This window comes from Lactuca saligna, chromosome 6, assembly GCF_052625555.1.
Source record: "Lactuca saligna cultivar CGN05327 chromosome 6, ASM5262555v1, whole genome shotgun sequence".
Lineage (NCBI taxonomy): Eukaryota > Viridiplantae > Streptophyta > Magnoliopsida > Asterales > Asteraceae > Lactuca > Lactuca saligna.
Genome location: NC_136422.1, coordinates 13,123,512 through 13,136,401, shown reverse-complemented (window position 1 = coordinate 13,136,401; position 12,890 = coordinate 13,123,512). Strand labels below are relative to the sequence as shown.

At 30.4% G+C, this 12,890-nt stretch overlaps 1 long non-coding RNA gene and 1 pseudogene across 1 annotated transcript; one reads left to right on the top strand and one right to left on the bottom strand.

Moving 5' to 3' along the window:
- Positions 1-3,831: 3,831 nt before the first annotated feature.
- LOC145001474 (uncharacterized) lies at positions 3,832-6,543 on the bottom strand. The gene is made up of 3 exons (XR_013661614.1): positions 6,249-6,543; positions 4,172-4,210; positions 3,832-4,048 (listed from the first exon to the last, which is right to left on the bottom strand). It is a non-coding gene; the product is annotated as an uncharacterized LOC145001474 (long non-coding RNA).
- A 2,219-nt stretch (positions 6,544-8,762) lies between these two features.
- LOC145002075 (putative carboxylesterase 5 pseudogene) lies at positions 8,763-9,958 on the top strand (annotated as a pseudogene).
- The last annotated feature ends 2,932 nt before the right edge of the window (positions 9,959-12,890 follow it).

Sequence of the window (12,890 nt, the reverse complement as noted above, 5' to 3'; positions counted from 1 at the left end):
TCAATATCCTACCATATTTCATTTTTAAAACACCCAATGTCGGACCATTGAAAAGAACTTGTGTAATCATCTAGTTGGATGATTGTTCCACAATACACCCAATATATGTACTAGACGACATGTTGGTTCAAGTGAATGTATAAGTATTTCCAACCAATTTCTATGTGTTAGTTATTGAAAATGATGATGCCACGAATTCAAGTTTGAATCGTTTAGGGAGATTTTTCTTGAACACTAGAAAAACAAAAATTGATGTCTATAATTTACACTCTCTATGGATTTGATGATGAATTAATTAATTTTGACATGTATAATGTTATAAGTTACCTGAGCGATGTTTCCACTTAAAAATGTTTCTATATGGTTGAGCCTCTAACCAATAATGTTTTGAACTATCTAACTCCAATTTGCTAATCTTGATAATGATGCAACAACGGGATTTACTAAAAAGTTCAAGTTGTCATTCCTATGTGATCCAACATCTGGAATAACATGGTCATTTAAAAAAAAAAAAAAAAAAAAAAAAAACAACATTAGGCGATGTCTTTATAATGGGCACCATCATCGGAGCTTGAATGTCAATGGGCATTTGCCAAGACTTCAATTGTCATGGCTCCTGTCTGATCGCTTTCAAACTTGAACTTTATAATCTAATTTTACAAATTAAAAAAGAAATTTACATTACATTGAAAAAATTTGAACGACATGCATGTCGTACAAAATAATTACCATATAACACAAAATATCACAAACATATATCCAATATTAGATAACTCAAAAAACAAGAACAAGGTGATGTGCTGATACAGTGAAATACACGTCACTTGTTATGATCATTTTAGAAAATAAATCTTATAAAACTCTATTTTATTTCTTCGTAGACAAGTAAACACGTGATTTCAATTTTTATCTATATTTATATGGGTGAGAAAAGTTTCATGGACCTCTAGAAGATAGCATAGCTGTTAGATATTTAAAGTGGAATGTCCATATTCTTTTAATAGATCCGTTATTTGTTAGGAATTATCCACAGTGTTTGATGGTTGCTTAAAAGTTGATTGGATTAAAAATTCTGAACTTATTATTTGATTTTTTATTTAGAGTAAATTACACGAATGGTCCCTATGGTTTAAGGTAATTTGCATGTTTGGTCCCTAACTTATTTTTTTAACTCGGAAGGTCCCTACTGTTTGTTTTTGTTACAGGTTTGGTCCCTATCTTACCTAAAAAAACTATTTTGTCATTGGTTTTTTAAAATATTTAAATAAACACACTACAACCCCAACCCCCCTTACCTTACCTTACCTATCTCATAATTTTTTCCTATTTAAATAATAGTCTTTTTAGATAAGACAGAGACCAATCGTGTAACAAAAACAAACAATAGGGACCAAGCGCGAAACAAAAACAAACAGCAAGGATTTTCCGAGTTAAAAAAATAAGTTAGGGATCAAACGCGCAAATTACCCCAAACCACAGGGACCGTTCGTGTAATTTACTCTTTTATTTAACTGACTGTGCAAAATGATTATATTACCCTCAAATAATATTTTTTATAATAATTCTTTTATGATTTATCAATTAATTTATAACATTACATTTTTTATAAAAACATTCAAAATGATTAAAATGATGTAATTTACAAAATGACGTAGATAGAGACTAAAAGCATCATTGTTGTAGTTTAGTCAAAAAAAAAAAAAATGAACATAGTTAAAAGAGAACATAATCATTTAAATCCAATAGAGACTAAAAGCAAAATAAAATTAAAGTAGTAAACCAGATTAAAAGATGTAGTTTACTCAAAACAAATTAAAGTAGCATGGCTAGCATTACAATTGAAAAAATCTCGTTCAATCACATAGTTTACTCAAAACAAAATTCACTTCTCGATTAAAAAATGAAGTTATATCAATTAATCTCATTCCTATCCAAATTCCCATCTTCTAAATCCACAAATTTCTTCATCTTTAACCAAGAATCATGACCATCACATAAATGTCTAGTAAGAGCTGCACAAATAACAAGTCAAAAACACAAGTGAAATTGTTTAAGAGATGGTAAGATAAGAGAAAACCATACTAGGAAGAATCATCAAGGGAGGTTTCTACTTATTATATTCACTTGGGTTTTTTGTCAGACTATGTGCAACACTAAAATTACATTCAATAAGACAAATGGTGTGGTTCCATTAGCCAAAAATCCTTAAACTCAATCTAAATAATTATTCTTTTCAATAGCGATTTCATATTACAGTAACCTTAGAAAACCTTTCATATTATAACTAAAACACTGTTTTTAAAACACTTGTTAAATCCATTACACTAAAATATATTTGGTGATTAAATCACCAACAGAAAATGCTTTTTTCCAGTCAGCCACATATTTGGAACGGACCGAGTAAGCTCCTTGGGTCAGCCATGCTTATCGAGTTAGTAGAATTCTGGATTTATCAAACAGCTCTTACTAGACCCGGTAAGTTTAAAACAAACAGCCACAATCAATTATACCAGTCGATTATCATAAGAATATTTTTTTAATAGATGTTAGTTTAATAATCATGAATAACATGTGTAGGCTACAAGTTTATAATGGGGTTCTTTAATAGGAAACTAATAACAATTACGTGGGAAAATGGTGATATTAATTCCTCACGAATATATTGTTTTTTCGTGATACGCAACGTTTCGTATACACAACCATTTGAAAATTTGAAAATTCATGGGAAGAATTTTAGACATCTCAAAATCATCTCATGCTAGCTACTTGTCAACAACTTCTAAGAAGCCATGATTTGAGTTTACAACTTCTAAGAAGCCATGATTTGAGTTTTGTGAATTAGACATTCACCATTTTTCGGTCACTTCGCTATCAGTACTTGAAGTGGCGGTTTTTACCGAAATGGATACTTGAAGTAATGCTTAAGTAGCGATTTTTTTAATGGATTTTCTTTACATACAAAAATTTAGTCATGTTAGGACTTGTTTTACTCTTCTTGTCTCTAGCTACTTTTTTGAAGATAAATGACTTTGTTTCTTCATTTTGGTCATTTGTAAGTAATTTGTAACCTCTATTTGATTGTTGATTTATAATACAACTCGTTTGTGTCTTGAAAAATTATTTATTAATTTAAATATGATGTTAGATCCAAAACCTAAGATTAAAATTTCTAATAAAGTATAAAAATGTTCAAACATTAATTTTAAAATAGTTAAAAAGGTTTAATGTTTAAATATAAAATCTAAATATAAAAAATATATTTAAAAAAAAATATTTTCAGAAGTAATTGAAAATCTTAATAAAAGTGGGTTTTAAATTAATTAATTAATAATAATAATAATAATAATAGTTAAAAATAATATAAAATGATTATATATATATATATATATATATATATATATATATATATATATATATATATATACTAGGTTATAACCCGTGTACTACACGGTTGACAAGTTTTAATAATATAGAAACTAAATAAATTTGATCATTAATCTTAAATTTATAAATATTTATTTGTATATGAAATTAGATGTTATATGCATATAGTCCGCCACATACTTCATATAACCGGTCCAAAGCTCAATCTAAAAGGTTTGCATGGGTGAAGTGCATTAAAGAACAACATACTTTATTATTTTTAACAATATGGGCATAGAAATATATATTACAATGATAAAAATTACTAATATTAAAAGTCCAAAAAAGGGTAAACGGTAAAAAAATTCCACCAACAGTATGTAACTTTCACTAAAAAATTAGGTAGACTACAATCATTAATAAAAAAACAAAAGGTTTTAAAGAGTGATAGAATAAAACACCAAAGGAAAGAGGTTATATAATAAACATGTGAATTAAAGTACATTGGTTATTTAAGGATTTAACAGGAAAATAAAAAGTTAGAAGAAAGCCACAATAATAACGTAGATAGTAACAAAATGTATCACTAACCCTAAAATAACAAAGTACATTTCATGTTAACCGACCAAATTTAAGCCTTATATGAACTTCAAAAGTGTAAACCCATGTACACCAACATATAGCCCTGCGAAAGTGGAAGATATATTTAACTATTAACAATTTAGAGTTTTAAGAACATATATGAAAATAAAGGTCGAGGTCTTGATAAAAGTATTGATGTCGTATGTACATAACAAACGCATCTTACCTTATTAATGTAGAAACCTAACTACATGACACTTCATTGCTGCAAAATTGTAATTAAAATAGGATGTTATTATATTTAAATAACTCCAAAGTAGGATGTTATTATACATAAAAATCTACATGCCACTTAACAATCCAAAACATAAACACACTTCCATTTCATGAAAGTAGAATGCCATTTCATGAGAAAGAATTATATCTTTAGTTTTAACGAAACAATTTTAATATAACATTTGCATCAAAGTCGCAGGGAAATGGGCAACAATTCATGAAAAATATTTAGTAAATTTTTTTTTAAAAGTACAATGCAATTAAAATTGTCATTTAAAAAAAATACCTAAAAAAAACCTAGCATCACACCTGACCTACTAACAATAGACATCAAAAGACCAAAATTTTCTTTTAAAAGCACACCACTATAAACTTGTTGTGTCATTTTTTTTTCAAATATAACTTGCATTAGACTTATACTTAACTTGGTAATAATGGTCATTAAAAATTTACAAAATCTTTTCTTTAAAGTACATTGCTATTAAAACTACCATTTCATGTTACACAGCTGACAAATTAATATAATTTAGATGAACTTAGTTAAATAAGGAAATAACATCATTGCACACATCTAAATATCAACGCACTTTAAAGGTACAATGCTATAATTAGGAATCTGCTATCCGACAATGCAAAAAACAATAACAAAACATAGAACTACATTGTTGTAAATGGGAAACACAACCCCCACGTGGAATGATAGTCATTTTAACAAAATTCTAGAAATCAAATAGTACTACGATACTTTATATGGAAAAACTGGCCCTGTTTGGTCATGCTATTATTTTTTGTCAAATCAAATGAACGTACATTGTTGTAAATGACAAAACAACCCCTATATGTTAATTTTTATTTTTTTATTCAAATAAATGAAAATACATTTTTATAAATTGAAGAAAAATCCACATATAATCATTTTATTGTTTTTTATGAAACCAAACCAAAACGCTACAAATGAGAAAACAACTTTAATGATAATTTTAATAAAATTTTACAAAATTAAATGAAAATACGGCAAAAATGCCCTTTTATAGGCTATTTAAATAAAAGCTTACAAATCAAATAAAAGTATATTTTTATTTGTGGCAAAATAGCGTATATTTTGTCGTTTTAATGATTTTAAGCAAATCAAATTGAATTATATTGCTATGCAGTCATTTGAATGATTTACCCGATATTGCTACACGTCACATGAAATTTTTATTAAAATATTGCAACATACTTTCAAAATACATTGTTATTATAAAGTAAACAGAAAGAAAAATTAAAATAGGATGGCATAATAAACAAATCAATCAAAATATAGAAACCTATAGTTAACTATCTTGAAAAGTTCACCATCAGTAGAAAAATCAAAGTTGTCGGCAATAAAAAGACAAAATCAAGGACTTTAAAGTCATTATGCTTATATAAAACTTAACACCAAAATTAGTATAAAAAATAATATCAAAACAAAAAAAGGAAAATAAAGTATTAGTAGAGATTTTGAGCAACAAAGAATTCCCACATTTAAGCATAATTCTTGTAGAACCTTTTATAATTAGTAACCAACTAACCAATATCAACAACACCTTTTAAATTGTATGAGCAAACCATAATTACCTACATTTCTATTCAACTGAATGAAACCAAATGAAGATAGCAGCAAATGTAAGTTATTACACTTTTGTTTTCTAAAGCAACTGGAGTCCGTTTTTTATATCCCTCTATATCAAAACAAAGTTCTTAAAAAATAAGGAAAGAACGTGAAAAAGAAGAAAGCAGCTCACATATTCCCATTCCACTCTACTCAATGTGAAATTAGAAGACATGAAACATCTACCGGCAAGGAAGCATCAATTAGTATAATGTTAACAATCATCCAAGGGTTTAATTATATGAAGAATGAAAAATGTAGCGTAAAGAAAGAAAAAAAGAAATAGAACTTTAAAACTAAAGGATCGTAGCATTTTTATAAGGAAAGAAGTCAACAAAGGTTAGAATCAAGACCCTATAACAGCAACGATTTAAGGGGAGAAAGATAGTACCCGAATTAGGTAATGTAGTAGAATAAAGCGACTTGGTTAAATGGGGTAATCTTCTTCCGATTCGTGTGGCGAAGTAGTGGATTGCAGAAGAAGAAGAAGAAGATGAAAAATTTGTGGGGGGGTTTTCTTTGGTTTAAGAACTCTAATTTGTTGCAAGTGAGATCGTAATCCAATATACAGTGCGGTATATGTATATATTCTCAATACGTGATGCATGAATTGGATTCAAATTTGAATTAGATTTCAAACGTGATTTATGGATATTATGTTGAAGAAGAATCCCTAATTTTTTGGAATTGATTGACCATATAATTAAATATTGAAATTGATTGGAGATATTAAAGAGTATAGTGAATGGGTGGGAAATAATTGAGAGAATTATTGGAGAGAGTACCATGTGGCAGAATGCTAGTCTAAATGATGGACACGTGGCGTTTAGGAGAGGCTATTATTAAGAATGAAGATATATATATTACTTTACGAAACGATGATTAATATTTTAATTAATGACCGAAATAGTCAACTAAGTAATTTATAAACTAAATAATAATAACTTTAAAAATAACACTAAATAAACTCAATATATAATTTATTTCTTCCATCTTGGGCACCAAAAGTGAACACGAATACTGTGTTTGTGTTTTTTTCTTTGTTCTTGGCTAAACAATTAGAGAGAGAAATAATGCTTAGAGGCTTCAGCCCTTTTCGTTGATATTTACCATCTTAATCAAAATTCCAAACATAATAATTAAATATTGATTAGCTTTTAAATAAGTATATATTCTAAATAAATAAAAATTTTTTTTGTCATATGTCACACTCTCATTCAATTTATCAAATGTCATTGTGGTTATTTTAAATTAATTTTTTTTCTATATATCATTTTATGAGTTTTTTCTATTTTAATAAATTCCACATGCATAATACTTTAATGTAATAATTATAATAAATGTAGTTATAAATGAATATCAATTTTATTAATGAACTTACATTCTTATTTCAATATTTCCAAATTAAAGCTTACTACTTTATTTTGTTTATTTAATTATATTTAAGAGATAAAAAAACCAATTTTAATAATTTTTTTTTTATTTTCTTATAAATCCAAAGTTACTAGATATTTAGATCTTTATATTTAATTTTTTTAATTAACCCATGTAATATATAAATCTTACACCTAGGTAGCTAATATACGGCAATCACATGAAACATGCATCATTGTGGAATTTCATTAGACACCTTGCTTTCAGTTAGTTAGTTGATGGTTCTCCTAAGTTTGCACTTGAAAATAAAAAACCAAATATGTGTAATTCAAGTTGTATAGTTGTAAAAGTTCTATTGGTTTTTTGGTTTAGCAACAAATAAGATTCTATCGAACAATTGCTCAATGTTAATCTAATTTTTTTATAGTTAATAAATAGTCCACTTGGGTGTTGCTTGTTAGTTTCAGCATCGGAAGTCAAGAAGTAAGGGAAGGGTTAGAGATGAAGGAGGGAGATGGTTTTGACTCGTTTTTTCGATGCTCCCAGCTTCACCGACTACCCAAATCTCAACTCTATCTCTATGAACTTTTGAAGAAACTTGATCGAGTTTAATGGCAGTTTGAAACCATTTGGGCTTTCTATTCAGGTTATTGATCTGTCTCACAATCATATTTCATAGGGGAAGCCACATGTTTTACAACAGATAATAGTAATTGTGGTTGGAAACCTCACTCGGAACTAAATGTGTTTATAGCGGTTTGAAACCTCACTCGGCTTAAGGTGGTCGATGAGATACCATCCTTTTCCATTCATTTGATGCTTGCTTGTTAGAAGCTCTAATCGAAGTACATCGAAGTTGTGGTCATGTAGATTTTCTAAGGAGATAAATGGGGATGAGAACATACATAATGTATTGAACTCTATAGAGTTTAATGGATTACCACATCATATTTGTACATTTAATACAACTCCATTAATTTATTCCTACAATACATTAAACTCTAAAGAGTTTAATAGAAAGTTACAAAAGCTAATTTATAGTATGTATTTAAGATTAAAAAACTTTTTTTTTCCATTGAAGAGTTTAATAACTATTGAACTCTAAATTCATTGAGTGACAATATGACATCTCACTATGGTGGAGTTTCATCTATTGAATGACAACTAAACTTGTCACCTCATTCAACCATCCCATTGAACTCACAATTATAGATGCTTTGAAGATGACAAAGAAAGGTTATGGACGGTTTAAAAAAGGGAAATGTTTAATTGGGGGTGGGGTCTATTTTATGTTTTAATTAAAATTAAAATTAGTTAAAAGTATAGCATATAAAATAAAATTTAAAATTAATTAAAAGGGTAAAAAGTATATTTTGCACGAGTCAATAACTAACCATGCAATAAATTGAAACCACGAACATTGTTCAAGTTAAAGACCGAACTTATGAATTTTTATAAAGTACAAGGACTATTTATGTATTTTTTTCATATATAAATATGTAACGTAAATGGCAATTATATGCATGTAATTCTTTCTCCTACTCTTACCTTGTTTCTTTCAAGTTCAACGTCCATAGAGTAAATCATGAAAGAACTCATTGGTATACTTCGTGTCTTCGACGACGGCCGATACGAGAGAATTGAAGTTCACACTATTGTTCCCGCCGGCATCGATCCTTCCACCGGCGTGAATTCTAAAGACGCCGTGTATTCACCGGAAACCAACAAATCCGCTAGACTTTTCCTTCCAAAAACCGCAACCCCCAACCATAAACTCCCGCTTTTAATCTTCTATCACGGCGGAGGATTCGTTGATGAATCTCCTTTCGACACGACTTACCATGACTTCCTGAACCTCGTCGTCTCAGATTCCAACGTCATCGCCGTCTCCGTCGACTACAGACTCGCGCCAGAGTTTCCTGTCCCGATCGCCCACGAAGACTGCTGGGAAGCGATCAAGTGGGTGGCGCAGCATGCTAATGGGAAGGGTCCGGAGCCATGGTTGAACGAATACGCAGATCTTCAAAACATCTTTCTCGCCGGCGACAGTGCTGGAGGTAACCTAACCCACAACATGGCCGTTCGTATCGGGTTGGATACCCCTGCCGGTTTACTGTTCCGGGGTGCTATCTTGCTCCACCCGTATTTCTGGGGAACAGAACGGGTGGGTACCGAAGCCGACTGGATGTCACCCGAATTAATCGATAGTTTGAATGAATTAATGACTCTGGCTTACCCAGGAAGATCCGGGATGGATGACCCGCTGATCAACCCAGCTATGGAGCCAAACATAGCGGGTATTCTTTGCTCCAAGATACTGCTTTGCATCAGTGGAAATGATTTTATGAGGGATAGAACAAGAAACTATAAAATGCTGATTGAAAATTGTGGGTGGAAAGGAAATGTAGAAGTCGTGGAGGACAACGAGGAGAGCCATGTTTTTTTCTTGAAGAAGCCTACCTCTAAAAATGCTGTTACTTTGCGCAATCGAATCTCCGCATTTATCAACAGCTAGCGCTTGAAGAAGTATACTATGTCAGGGTGATCTTAAAAATAAAATAAAAAAACTGATTACACATGCAAATAAATACACACGTATGTACGCTGTATGATGCAGTTCTTAGCATTACCCTCTGTTTAACTATAGACAGTACACGTTCCTTAATTTATTAAATAAACTATTTTCATATTCATATCTATCAAATAAAAAAGAATTGTGTTTTATTACTTTTGTTATTTTTAATTTAATGTATCGTTGTTGTTATTATATTATTTTTGACATTATTTTGCTATTATTATTACTTAACTTATTATTATCAATGTCAATTATTATTAACTATATATATATATATATATATATATATATATATATATATATATATATATATATATACTACCTTATAAAAGAAATCTAATTATTTCTATAAATAGATTGAATAAAATAATAATATTTTTTAAGACGTTCAAATCATTAAGCTATTAGTACAAGTGATCATCTATAAAATAATAATATTTTTTAAGTAGTACAAAACATGAAAAAGGAAGTACAATTAACGAATGCATTAGGTTTTGACCCAGTTCCTTAGTCCAAACGATGAGTCGTAAAAAAAGCTAAGATCCGGGAAAAAATCTTTTCAGTTCATGCCCCCTTCCCCTATATCCGTTCTTCTTCTCCTAAAAAACCCTAAGACCACTCACTACTCATGACCACCGGATCCATCAGTTACGTCGGGCACACCACCACTGTTTCTCTTTCTTCCACCAACAAACAAACCCTAATGGAAATCTTCAGCATAATTGATGTCGCCTCCCCCAACCTTCGTCTTCTTAAGATTAAGAGGTACAAGTTGGATAACACAAATGAATTCCATGTTTTTCTTCTAACCCTAGATACAAAAGCCTAAAATTATCAGCTTTGCCTCATTTGAAGCTCTACACAGCCTTACTTTCTCTCTTGAAACCCTATAACCAAAAAACGCGGTAGTGTCCACCTTTTAGGTCTGCATCTTTTTTCGATGTCATCACCATTACCTCCAATAGTCATTGTTCGATTCAACTTCCTTCACTAGAACCATCCTTGATGTCGTCGTTCATCACCACACACTACCCTACTCCTCCGTGACCACCATCAATGTTACACTGTCGCCACTCCTACAATGTCGTCACCAACATCCATGGAAGACAGGTCAACATTCACAACCATCGAGCAGCCACCACCTGTTCCCTTCTCCCTGGTACTTTACCTTATGGAAATTAAAGTTTACACTTAGTTTTCTCTCTTATTTGTCTCTTAATCGTTGATTTAAGGTTTTGGCTGTGGGCTCTTCAACCTTCTCCGTGTTTATCTCTGAACAGAAACGTCTGGTGGATGTGATAGATATATGAGAGTTGTCTTTTCTAGCATCCAATCTCACTGTCTATAAAGCTACTGAATTTACTCTGGAACAGGCTACATCGGTGGTTAAGTAGCAGCAACTTCAGATGATTCCACCACTGGTTTAAGCTCCTTATTCGAGTAGATTAAGCAAACCAAAGCAACGCTAACCTCTAAGCAGGATTTATGGCATTTGACTTAATTTGTCATCCCTTCATGTTGGGTATGTCGATTATTGATCACTAAGTTGGTGTTTTATTTTTTGCCACCAAGTGTTTGATTAAATTCCCCTGAGAGCACTTATAGCAAAACTGTTGGGATGTTTATGCCATTAAAGGCTTCTTTTCTTGTAGTAATCTTATCCCTAACAGAGTACTGAGATGCCAGATTACAAGTTATTCTTGTCGAAGCATGACATTTCATCAATCAGCTAACAACGCATTGGAAGTAGTGCCTGTATATGAGCAAACGAGCTTCTGCAGCAAAGCTCTTCTTTTATGATCTTCATGGCATCAAAGATACAAAAGTGCAAGTTATGGCTGATGCAAGGTGACACAAATTAAATTTAATATTTCCCTCAAAATGCAGATTACTTTTGTTTTTGTCGTTTTATTTAACTATAAAATCTTATCTTTGTTTTTGAAGGAGATCTAATTTGGATGAAGCTGAATTTTCCAAGTTTCATTCCGGTGTGAAATGTGGAGATGTAGTTGGTATTGTTGGGTTTCCAGGTGTGCAAATTTTGTTTCCTTTTGAAATTTTGAATTTTCTTTTCTTCTAATTTTTTTTTATAACAAGAAAAAGCAACATGGGAGAGCTGAGTATTTTCCCAAAGACATTCAACGTCTTAACTTTTTGTCTTCATATGATGCCAAGGCAAAAAGGCAATGTGAAGGTAAAATTTTTTAATATTAATGTATTTACGAATTTACCCCTGTTTAGTAATATGTAATTGTTACAGAAAACTCATGCTTGGACTCCAGGAAGTGGCAGAAATCCTGAAGCATATGTATTAAAAGATGAGGTATATATTCAATATCAATATTCAATACCATTGCATGATGGGTAAAGACATTTAAAAAATAAGTTAATACAAGGGGTTTTATTTGGAAATGGATGTTTTTATATGGAAATGGATGTTCGTATAACTTAAGGACCAAGACCCTTGACATAATTAATTGGAAACTGATGTTTTTATTTTAATTTTATTACATTATATTTTCTTATTTCTTTTCAAGATAATGTAAAAATACCACACCAATAGGTCTTACAAGATATTTCGTATTTGTTGCTCTCATTATTATTTTTGACTATTTGTTACTATGTTCATTTGGTCTATTTCTATTATTTAAAAAAAAAAAATCAAAGTGATTACTAAGTTATACAAATATGATCATTGTTAGTAAAAATCATTTTTTGGTAACCATAATAATACCTTTGGCCTAAGATATTGTTCCTGTAAATATATATATCAAAACTAATACAAAAGTTGGATTATATTCTCTTGGATATGTATTTCTTTTTTTGGAACATAAATTTTTTGTTAAAAAAAACATATTGCCGAAAAAAACTGTTCGTCACCGCCGCTTTGCGCGGGTAGACGGCTAGTATATATATATATATATATATATATATATATATATATATATATATATATATATATTTTGAATGGCGAACAACCCCTCTAATCTACTTCTAATTCTATATTTTTGTCTTGTTGAACACTCACTGAATCCCCGCTTATTGATTAGGGTGAGTCACTCGTCCCTCTTTTACGTTTACGAA